Source organism: Sus scrofa, chromosome 18 (genome assembly GCF_054392235.1).
Source record: "Sus scrofa isolate SSC_HxYL_T2T_F1_AM1 chromosome 18, Sscrofa_HxYL_maternal_Yorkshire_Landrace_v2.0, whole genome shotgun sequence".
NCBI classification, from domain to species: domain Eukaryota; kingdom Metazoa; phylum Chordata; class Mammalia; order Artiodactyla; family Suidae; genus Sus; species Sus scrofa.
In genome coordinates this window covers 59,965,079-59,977,282 of record NC_139400.1, presented here as the reverse complement: position 1 = coordinate 59,977,282, position 12,204 = coordinate 59,965,079, and the positions used below count along the sequence as shown (strand labels likewise).

At 53.5% G+C, this 12,204-nt stretch overlaps 1 protein-coding gene across 1 annotated transcript in view; it reads right to left on the bottom strand.

Annotated features, from left to right (window-relative positions):
• The window catches only part of GCK (glucokinase), a 48,492-nt gene that overhangs the window by 25,471 nt on the left and 10,817 nt on the right, over positions 1-12,204 (bottom strand). The window lies entirely within an intron of this gene.

Sequence of the window (12,204 nt, the reverse complement as noted above, 5' to 3'; positions counted from 1 at the left end):
GGGAACAGAGGGCTGTGAACCCAGTTCATTGAAATGTGTTTCCAGGTGACTAATAGGCTCCCTGTAAAGTTACTCTGACCTCTTGGCAAATCCATGTCTGACAAAATGCCTTATGTCCAGAATATATAAAGAGCTCTTACAATTCAATAAGAAGACAATAACCTAATTTTTAAAACTTCACCAAAGAATGCCCAATAAGCTGATGCAAATATGAATCTCACTAGTAAACCAGTGAAATGCAAATGAAAACCACAATGCTATGCCACCGGGTACCCACCAGAATGACTAAAAGTTAAGAGATGGACAAAACCAAGTGTTAGGGAGGATGTGTAGCACCTGGAGCTACACATATTGCTCACGGGAATCAAAATGGTACAGTCCCACACTGATCCCCCCAAATGAAGCTTCAGGTCAACACAAAGGTCTGTCATTGAACATTCACAGCAGCTTCATTCATCGTAGCCAAACCTAGAGGCCGGCCAGTGCCTGCTAGCTGGTGAAGGAACAGATGGACGAATACGCATCCCTGCCGGGGAACATGACTCAGAGACGGAGAGGTGGAAAGGCCCACTGCTCAGCATTATGCTAAGAAAAGAGGCAAAGTGAAAGAAGACAGACCCCAAAGGCTGTATTCGCAAGGACTGCTTTCATAGAAAAGGCAAAACCAAAGGGACAGAGGAGCTCCTGCTGTGGTGCACTGGGTTAAGTCCCCGACTGCAGAGGCTCAGGTTGCTGCGGAGGTGTGGGTTCAATCCCCAGCCCAGCACAGTGGGTTAAAGGATGCACTGTTCCCACCGCTGCGGTGTAGGATGCAGCTGTGGCGTGAATTCAATCCCTGGCCCAGAAACTTCCATATGCCGCTGTGGGTACAGCCCTTAAAAAAAGGAGGGGTGGGGGACAGAAAACAGATCAATGGTTTTCAGGACCTAGGAATGGAAGAGGTGACTGACACCAAGAGGCAGGACTGAAGGAATCTGTTGGGTGAGGCCAAGATTCCAGATCTCAAAGGTGATGGCAGTGACAGAACTATGTACATTTGACAAAACTCGTCCAACTGTAGCCTTTAAAAGGTGAATTTTATCGCATGTGCTTTATATTGTCATTAAAAGGAGAAGAGGAGCAGATGAAGTTGAAGGGCGTCGGGGTCCAAATTAGAGGCGGAAAGGGAGAGGGGCCCCTGCAGAGCCCTGCCACCTTCCTAAGCCTCCCTCTGCAGCTGGCCTCTCCCTGCAGGAGCCCGGAGCCCGGAAGTCATTGTTCCAGCTCCCTCGTGGCACCTGGAGCAGGAGGAGGGAGCCGGGGACACTTGCTACCTACGTGACCTTAGACAAGTGACTTATGCCTGCAAAACTTCCATTTCTGCATCTATTCAAAAAAGACGTGAGACTTGGCTGTGCCCTGGGCACCCACGCTCCTAGGGGTGGGGGCAGACACTGTTTCTTGCCACCCACAGTAGGTTCCCTGTCTTTATTGCTCAGGGAGCTTCCGTTTTGTTGGGGGAATCAGGTGCAACACACCCAGCACTGGGGGATGGACCTGCCTGGCCTCACCCCCAACCTCTTCTGCAGACACCAGGAGGGCAGCTGCTGGAGAAGACATGGCAACAGAAGGCCCATCCCTCTGGCAAGTGGCGCATCACTGGGTCTGTGGGTACCTTGTGCTGTAGCTGAACCTCACAGCCATGGTGTGGGCGGGGGCAAGACCATCAGCAGAGCTGGCCCAGAGCCCTGTCACTGTTCGGGCTGGGAGCCACCTCTGGACTATTTTTTAATGTGTGATTGGAAGCCCTCCGTGTTAATCAGGTGTCTGGTACAGCCTAAGGATCCTAACTGCAACCATGGGGACAGACAAATCATTCCGAATTTTTTCTTTTTCTTGTTTTTCTTTTTAGGGCCACACATTCAGCAAATGGAAGTTCCTAGGCTAAGAGTCAAATCGGAGCTGCAGCTGCTAGCCTACACCACAGCCACAGCCACAGCCAGACCAGATCCAAGCTGCATCTGTGACCTACACTGCAGCTTGTAGAAAGGCCGGATGCTTAACCCACTGACTGAGGCCAGGGATCGATTTGCATCCTCAGGGACACTATGTTGGGTCCTTAACCCACGGAGCCACAACGGGCAGTCTCCATCCTGAATTTTCATTTGCTAAACCTGGCAGCCCCAGCCCTCCCACCAGGACCCGCAGCCAATGACTGAGCAGCACGGAGTGCAAAGGCTGCCTGGCCTCAGGGGGGACAACTCAATGCCATCATGCTCCAGAGCTCCCTGGGGCTCGGAGGGGGCTTGACTTGCACTGAATCCGAATCTGCCTCCACCACCGTCTTACCCCACTGCCCGCTGGCCTCACCTGAGCACCTTCCCTCACAAGCCATAGGTGCCAGGAGCCTCCTTGCAGGCCTTCTGGGACCTTCCTTACAGCACCTAAGACAGCTGGTGCCAGACTGGCCTGAGCAATCAGCTGGGGCTCTGGAGGTGGGTCGCTTACAGTGGGACAACAAGGGGAGCTTTCTGGTGTCAGAAGGCGTCCTGGTTGCTCTTGGTCTGCGGCGGCAGCCTGTCCCTGATTCCCACTTTGGGGCGGGGGGCAGGGTGCTGGTGGAAGGGGAGGCACTACCCGGGTGATGTCTGGCATCCGGGGTTCTGGGGGAAGTATCTGCCCTGGGGACTGGGTAACCGAGTGGCTGTTGCTAAGTGTCACGATGCTCTGAAAAGAGAAAACGCCAGGCTCGGATCTCTTGATTTAAAGCAAAATGTGAGAGGAGGGTCTCCCGGGCAATATTTGTCTCCTGCAGCTGCAGCCTGAGGCTGACAGAGCTGGAGACCGGAGGCAGGGCTCAGTTGTCAGGGCAGCCACTCAAGTTTGGAGAGGGCAGGCCCGCCCAGTGAGGGAGAGTGCGTGCAGCGGTGTCTGGCCAACAGTTACCAACTGCCTCTCCGGGACGGCGGAGGCCTGGCTTGTAGGATTTTCTCATTTGGATGGTGTCAATCCTCCCTCCACGGTCAATTTCAAGCTGTCAACACGGCATCACGGAAGGAGAAGATGAAACGAGGTACGTGCGATGGGCTTTTTAAATGTGGGAGTAGGTGAGCTTGAGACTTTTGTATCCCCAGATTCCCAAGCAGCCTCCGGGCTTACAGAGCCGCCTCGCTGTGAGAAGGAGGCCTTGTCTTGCTTGAAGACTATGCAGACGGCTCAAAGAGGCTCCCGGGGACCTGCCTCTGTCTCTCCTCCTGGCCACACCAACCAAGGCCAAACCTCAGCGTGGCCCAGCTGGGGAAGGCTTGGACCTGCCATGATACGCCAGGGTGGCTGCAGGCCCTGGCTAACATGTCTGGCAGGAAGTGGGAGACTCGACCTGCAGGTGCTGGACCGAGGCAGGGCGACTCCGAGGAGAATGGCGACATTCTCTGGGGGCATTCTCTGGTGATGCAGGATTTAACACCCTGACAAGGGTCCCAAGGGAAGGTTCCAATACATGGCTGGGGCGGCTCTCAAAGCTGGGAGAAAGTGGTGACCCACATGAAAGGAGGCAGAGGTTCTGGAGTTGGCATGGCTGGCAGACCATGGAGGGAGAGATCAAAAGGATAAGAGAAATGGGGTGGTAATGTGATCTGCTCTGTAAGACTGGAAACCCCACGCGCTGGCCATGCTCCGTGGAAAAATGGAGGGACTCTCGATTTGCCAAGCCCGTAGAGACATGGTGGTGAGGAGATGCCAGCAGAGAGGTTCAGAGGGGCTGTCTTCTCTAGACCAAGGCTGATGGTAGGTGACACTGTTTCAGAACTACTCTCCTGAGTAACAGTGGCGGTGACAGATCCCTTAAAGGCAGAGACCAGGCGCAAAGCAGGAGTAATTACCATACTGGGCAGCAAGGCTAAGAACCAGAGAGAGTGAGCCTGAAGGCCAATAGAGTGGTGTATCCTTAGGGCCAAGAAAGGATGAGCAGAAGGCTGAGATCAGCCACCCCAATGGAGAGGTGTGATGGAAAAGCATAATTTCCAAACTTCAACCTGTTCTTGGGTCCAGAACCCATTGACTGAAAGAAGGACTGAGTCTCCATGAAGAAGGAAGGACCGTGTAACATCACAGAAAGTATATATACTAGGGATCTATGGTGATTTGCTTGAATACACAGGATGAGTAATTCTCAGACCTTTTGATGGGTATTTGGTGGCAGGTGACATTGATATCTAGGGTCCCCATGTGCCATCATGGCTCCCCTGTTAGCACAGGGGTACAATGGGGTGAGGCGCTAGATAGGGTTCTGGCCCGGGTCTGTCCCATGTGGGATACACTGGTTCCATGGGTTCACTCAAGGGCCATTTCTTTGGATCTTGAACACATAATTGGAGTGGATTTGCCTAGCTACTGGAAGAGCTCTCACAGTGGTTCCTTGACCCATAGAATGAGAACACTTGTAATAGGAAAAGCCAGGTTCAAGCCCTTAAAATTCACACACACACACACACACACACACACACACACACGCGCGCGCGCGCGCGCGCACACACTCCAGCCAAAAGAACAGCAGCAAATCCTAGGAAGACAGCAGAAGTGATTGCCATTCTTAATGAATCAAAAGGTGCAGGGTGTGAGCCACATCATATGATCATCAAATTCTCCAGTCTAGGGAGTGGGATGGATCGGGAGCTTGGGGTTAATGGATGCAAACTATTGCCTTTGGAATGGATTAGCAATGAGATCCTGCTGTGTAGCACTGGGAACTAGGTCTAGTCACTTATGACGGAGCATGATAATGTGCAAAAATAGAATGTGTACATGTATGTGTAACTGGGTCACCATGCTGTACAGTAGAAAAAAAATTGTATTGGGAATTAACTATTAAAAAAGAAAGAAATCTAAAGACAGACAAAAATACTTAAAGGAATATCTCTCCCCTCTATTTGCTTTAGTTAGAATAAAGAAAGATTTTATGTCAAAGGCAAAAAAATCTAAAAAATTAAAAAAAATAAATTCTCCAATCTGATCCCTGGAAACTGAATGGCTCAGGAGGAAGGCAGCAGACTGACTACCACAAATGCAGCTGCACAGGTGACCCACTTGCAGCTGATGTACTGGATATAGCAGCTTTTCTAGAACAGCTTAACACAGTGTATGGTGCTTACATAGTAAGCAGCTATTGGTCTGGCAAATTTATTGTTATGGACTGAATGTGTCCCCCCCAAATTTCATACGTTAAAGCCCTAACCCTCAATGTGATGGGGGATTTGGAGGCGGCGTCTTTGGGAGGTGATTAGGTTTAGATGAGGTCATGAGCTTGGTGTCCTTATAAGAGGAGGAGGAGGGAACCCGAGCTCTCTCCCTCATGTGAGGACACGGTGAGAGGGGGACGTCCGCAAGCCGGGAAGAGGGCTCTTGCACCCAAGCCTGCGGGTACCCTAATCTCAGACCGCTGGCCTCCAGACCCATGAGAAATCAAGGTCGTCTGTTGAAGCTGCCCAGACGCTGGGATTTTGTGACGGCAGCCTGAGCTAAGACATTCATGCTTTCCAACAGCCTTCAGGAAGGAAGAGCCGAAGCCATCTGCAGCCACAGGAGGTGGACAATAGTCTGCAGTCGCACTTGCTCCAAATGATGTGTATTCTCCTGCTCTCTGTCACAGGACACTCCCAAGAGACCTGAGCCATCAGTCTACATGGACCACAGAACTCATCTGAGCTCACCATAAGATGACAGCACGCTGGTGGAAAACCCTGAGCAAGAAGGGGGAGGTACCGTGCTGAGGCGTGCCAGGAAAAGACTCGGGCCTGCCCCATCGGTGAAGCTCCCAGGGGCCCAGGGGTCTGGGACTCACCAGGACAATAGCTTTAAAGTGAGTAACAAATGACTGTGCCTTGTTTCTCTTGTCACTAAGCAAGGTGCACGGTGCTTGACAGGCCTCTTCAGATGTTGGAAGCAGCATAGTCTGCACTTGGCGATACTGTTCCAGCTGATTTATTGGATGAAACAGAAGGCCAGCAGTGTAAGTGGAGCCAGAGAAAGGACTCTGCAGCTCGTCGGCCACAATCAGCCCCGATTCTAAGGCCACGTGACCTGGCAGCCCTGAGACCCGAGGTGTGACACTATGCGGAGTGTGATAAACCCCAAGAGGACCAGACCCGGACAGGCAACAGAGAGGGATGCTCCGTTCACTTGCCCAAAACCATAGGCTCCCTCGTGCCAAGGCTGACCTGGCTTTTGCTCCTGTCGAACGTATGACTGGCCGGTGTCAGAGACCCACCCTCCACCCCGGCGTGACACTGTTCTCCCAGGAGACCAACCACTGCTACTTGGGTGACAAGTTGATGGTACCAGACCCTTTCCACCCTGGAAGGGGCACCAAGCCACCTGATGTGCCAGGCATGCATTTGCCTTCCCCACCTTCATGGTCTTAGCGAGGCCCTCAGAGGAACCGTGGACTGTCTAACCCACTGGGCGGAGAGCCCACACCACATTATTGCAGAGGAAGCACCCACTTCCTGGCAAAGGAGGCTCAGCAGTTGGCACACAATCCCGGGATCCTAGATGCTGCCAGCCTGACAGGGCAGTACAACAGCCTCCTGAAGGCACAGCTGCACTCTCAGCTTGAAGGTGCCTCCTGCAGAAGAGGCCACTGACCCCTCCAGGGTGCAAGGTCCACTCTAACGGCTCCTGGATGATGCCGTGTCCCAGAGGGTAAAATACCCGCGGCTGGGCCCCAAGGACGCTTCATCGCTCCCCACGCCCCTGCTGGGAATCTGTTCTTCCTGTACTCACAGCCTTGGGTTTGGTGGGCCGAGAGGTCCTGGCTCTCAGAGGCGCGATGCTTTCACCAGAGATACAGGAAGAATCCCACGAAATTTAAAGCAACGATTGCCACCCAGTCACCCATGCTCACTGTGCCAGGAGCCAGGCAGGCAGAGACAGGCATGACCAGACCTGCACAAGGAGCCCAGCGTGACCAGGTGCTGACGGACCCTTGTCATCAGAGGGAGGCGCGAACACTGTCATACGATGGAGCAGGATGGCATAGGCTTTGCACTGGGCTATCTCTGGTCCTCTCCTACCCAGTTGTGACTGTAAACAGACAACGTAGGGCAATCCCAGCCTGGTGAGGGAGGCAGGGGCAGGCTCCTCAAGGCTAAGGGTCCGGGTTGCCCCTCCAGGTGAGCCACTGGACCAGCGATGTTAGCCCAGGAGGAGGGGCCCTAGGACGGGTGGACGGAGGGAGGTGATGAGCACTGCTTACAGTCTGGGTCATTTACAGAAGGAGCAGCTGTGGTTCATTGCAGTAAACATCCAATCCAAGTAAGTTCCCCCAGAATCCTGGAGAAGCTGTGCCCGGAGGGAGTGAGCTTAACTTGAGAGGTAAGTAGATCTACGCCATGCAAGGCGTGGACCATAGTGCATGCTATTGGTGCCCCCAAACGCCGGGCTGGCACCCTAGCCGCCAGCCGCTCTGAGTGGTGGCTGCTACCACTCACAGCCGCATCCGTCTCCAGAGAGTTTCCTGGAAACGCTTGGGAGATGATCCCACCCTGTAGCCCTGAGCCAAGGACTCCATCACCGCGGTGCGAAAGGCTGGCCCGTGGCCTCGAGAGTGGGCAACTCTGAGAGCTCTCTGTGGAATCGGGCTGAAGCTCCACTTAAGCTGGATCCCCTCCTTGCCTGGCTTCCCGCCCTCTCCTAGTCTGTTCCCCACATTTCCTTGCAGCTTTGCTGAGAGCCTCACTCCCTAAGCCACTTCCCCAAGAACCCCGATCTCAGGCTCTGTGTCTCGGAAACCTCCTTCAAAGAGAGAGAGATTATTTTCCTCTTCATGCAGCACCAGGCCTGGTGGCAGTGACACATGACTTGTGGGGACAATGACATGGGACCCGCAGAGATAGGATACTCACACCCTCTCCCAGGACTCAGCTGCAACTTTTACATGGATTCCTTATACTCATTCTCCATGTGATTCTCCCAGTCCTTAGAGCGGATACGCAGAGTGTTCAGAGGGCAGAAGACACCTGTGTGCCCAAGACACAGTCTTCACTAGACACCAGCCTCCCAGCCTCGTCCCCTGGGTCAGAGCCCAGGAGAGCAGAGGATTCTAGATCTCTGCACCAGCCCTTCCCCAACTCTTTACCAGAAGGGCAGAGAGCACTGGTTGTTTCCAGCAAAGATCCCCCTGGCGGGGAAGGCGGGGCACGGAGGTCAAGGCCCAGGTCTTACCAGGTAAGACGTGTTATAAGCAACTCCAGCTTAGAAGTGCATACAGAGGGAGTGTCCGCCGTGGTGCAGTGGAGACGAGTCCAACTAGTATCCATGAGGATACGGGTTCGATCCCTGGTCTCGCTCAGTGGGTCATCGATCCATGAGCTGTGGTGTGGGTCACAGATGTGGCTCAGACCCAGAGAGACTCTTGGAGCTGATACGGGCTCAATAAGACTAATCTACGACAAATCTAACCTCGCTTTCTTTTCCTTTCTTTCTTTCTTTCTATTTTTTAGGCCCACACCCACGGCCTATGGAAGTTCCCAGGCTAAGGGTGGAATTGAAAGCACAGCTGCTGGCCTACACCACAGCCACAGCAACATCGGATCCGAACCACATCTGTGCTTCTACACCACAGCTTTCGGCAATGCAGGATCCTTAACCCACTGAGCGAGGCCAGGAATGGAACCTGCATCCTCAAAGAGACAACACTGAGTCCTTAACCTGCTGAGCCACAACGGGAACTCCTAACCTCATTTTTCTTTCTTTCTTTCTTCTGTAGTGCTTTAAATTTTTCTATAATGAAGAATTTCAAACAGGCACAAAAGTTGAGAGAACAGTACAATGAACTCCAATGTGTATGCAACACCCAGTATCAACAAGTGCAACATTCAGTCATTCCTGTATATTTTTATAAGGTTTCTCTTTTTTAACTAGAATTCTTACTCTGGTAGAACAGGGGAATTCTGTCATTGCGTGTTTGCCTCTCCTGCTAGGCTCGAGCATCCTGTAAGGGCACAGGGCACAGGGCACAGCTTTTATGTTTTCTATGGTGTTCCCAGGGCATAATTCATTCATTCATTCATCCATCTATTAATCAGGTTGGTGACCTGACCTCTCCCCTGGGCCCCAAACCACAGTACCAACCATCCCTGACAGCCCCACTGAGGGGACCAACTGACATCTTCCTGCTTCCTGCACTGGAGTCATTTTGCATTCAGCATCCATTCCCATCACCTCGGTCCTCCAGCACAGAGGGGCTGGGAGGCTGAAAACTACATTTCCCAGACTCCCTCGTGAGCCAAGTATCAGAAAAGGACTTGGGGTCCACCAAAGGCCCCATTCTTATGGTATTTGGAAGATCTACGGTAGCTGACCAAAAAGCTTTGACTGACACAAGTGTTTGTGGCGCCTGCACCGGCTCAACCTTGGGAGCGTGAAGTGCATAAGGCCACAGCAGTGGCAATGGCAGCTCCCCACCCTGGGATTGTACTGCAGGGATTGGCCGCAAAGCCCAAGTCTGGCAGGTGCCCAGCTCTGCTCCTTCAGCCTTCCCAGTGGCTTTATTAGCATCCAATTCCCTGTATCAAGTCCTTTCTGCATGGAATTCCTAGAGTGGGTTCTATTACTCTCTAGCCCTAACCCCATCAACCTGAGCCAGCACCTTCTCACAACTGGATCATGGCAACAGCCCCAAGTCCCTCTGTTTCTATTCTTTTTTATTTTATTTTATTTTATTTTATTTTATTTTATTTTATTTTATTTTATTTTATTTTATTTTTGCTTTTTAGGGCCACACCTGTGGCATACGGAGGCTCCCAGGCTAGGGGTCGAATCAGAGCTGTAGCTGCCAGCCACAACCACGTGGGATCTGAGCTGCATCTGTGACCAACACCACAACGCCGGATCCTTAACCCACTGAGCAAGGCCAGGGATCGAACTTGCAAATTCATGGTTCCTGGTCGGATTTGTTAACCACTGCGCACGACGGGAACTCCTTTTTTTCTTTTAAAAAGACTGTACTCAGAGCATATGGAGGTTCCCAGGCACTAGGAGTTGAATTGGAGTTGTGCCTGCAACCTACACCACAGCTCACGGCAACACCAGATCCTTAATTCACTGAGTGAGGCCAAGGATCGAACTCTCATCCTCATGGAACCTAGTCGGGGTGGTTAACCACTGATCCATGAAGGGAACTCCCCTCTGTTTCTATTCTCAATCTCATCTCCTCTTAGCACCCAGAGTGATCTTTGAGTTACACAACTCTCTTATCAAATACATTCTAGGATTAGGACTAGACCAGGAGACCGGAAGACCCAGGAGAACCAACAGAGCAGGAGACCAGGAGACCAGGGGAGATCAGGAGACAGGAGGCCAGGAGACCTAGGCTGCAGGTCTGAGGGGTCCCGACCTGCGACCCCTCCCGGTGTTTCGTCTTCTTTCCTCTGGCACCCCGCAGCTCGTTCCCACACTGAGGGCTGGGGGACGAGGCTGTGGCAGGGATTTCTGGGGAGGGCGCCGACAATAGCCAAGGCCAAAGCGCTTCACTGGGTAAGTAAAGGACCCTGGGCCTCCTCCCCTGTCTTCCTCGGTGCAGGACGGGGCGGGGCGGGGGCGGGGAGCAGGTCTGTGGGGTCTGTTTTATAAGATTTTGCTGAAAAGCGTCAGAACTTGATTCACGGGGGGGGGGCATGACATCGCAGACATCCTTGTGAGAGGGGAGTGGGAGGCAGGAGGGTCAGAGACGACGTAATGATGGAAGCAGAGCTTGGAAGGACCGAACTGCCAGTTCTGAGGATGGAAGAAGGGGCCGCGAGCCAAGGAAGGCCTGTGGCCTGCAGAGGCGCGAAAGGCCAAGAACACGGACTCCCCCCAAGAACCCGCAGAGGAACGGGCTCTGCCGACACGCTGCTCTGAGCCCTGTGCGACCCATTTGAGGCTTCTGACCTCCAGGACTGTACAGTGATGAACTCGTGTGGTTCTAAGGCACTACGTGTGGAAGTTTCTTACAGCAGCTGTAAGAAGGCTGCGGGGAGGGTCCGGCATTTACATCTCTACCTCAGCTACCGGGTGGATAAATGGAAATCTGGAGTGTTGGGGTCCGCAGGCGTGCCCCCCCTCGCGGTTAGCAGTGCTGCAGGGCAGGGAGGGACCACCCCAGCACAGGCCTCCTGGGAGCTCCCAGCACCTTACAGAGGCCTCGAGCCTCGGACTCCCCCTGGAGGAGGCCTCCCCACAGCAGCAGGAGGTCACTGGCCCGGAGAGTGGCGAGAATCGCGAGGCCCGGCAGCCATGCAGGAGGGGACCAGGCTTCCTTCAACGCCCAAAGGTCTGGCTACATCTCAGCTCTGCAGTCGCCCACCTGTGTGACCTCGGGCCTGACCTCTGTTGGCTCATCATCAGCAAACACAGAGAGGCACACCCCTCCCCACGGGGTGGTTTGAACACAAATCAGCTAGACTATGAAAGGTTCCAGAGCAGGGATGGCCACCAGCACGCGCTGGACCACCGGCACTGTGTTGGCACATGGACACCACTGTGCCCAGGGCTCTCAGGGAGAGGGTGGCAGCCACCCCTCATCAGGGAGGTAGTCACAAGTCCTTGGGCTGTGGGGGCTGGGGGTTCTTGGGCGCCCTGCGCTCCTCTCCCCAACCCTGCCCCACCACACGCTTCCCTGCCTGAGGCTCTGGTGGCTTAGGAGCATCTGCTGCCCTGCTGGTCCCACGGGATGAGGGAGGTGGGCCTGCGACAGACACAGCAGGACCAAGGGAGGACCAGGACGTGGAGCTCCTCGTGGATACCAGGTGGGTTTGTTAAGGCCGAGCCACCACAGGAACTCCTCGTGGGCTATTTTAAAAGCTGTTCATCACCCATTTTCACTGACTTTTTCTTTACAACTTCATGCATTCATGTTTTTCACAGTGTGTTCAAGGGACATCCCGCCTGCAGGTGAGCCTGTTGCTGGAGGGGGACAGGCCAGGGTTGGGGGACCAAGGCCCTGGTCCTCTAGGCACTCCTGCCTCCATCGACGTGTGGGACTGAGCTTCTTCCCGTGTGCTCTGGGGAGGGGTCTGCTGAGACAAGGCTGCTCTGGAACCTTCTGGAGGATGGGGAACCCTGGCCAGATCCAGGAGCCGTGTGGACAGGAACCAGAGGGCACATGTGACCCAAGTGACTTTGTTTTGTTTTGTTTTTTAACAAGTTACTTCCTTTTGGGGGAGGGGAATGAGAACTTGAAAAATC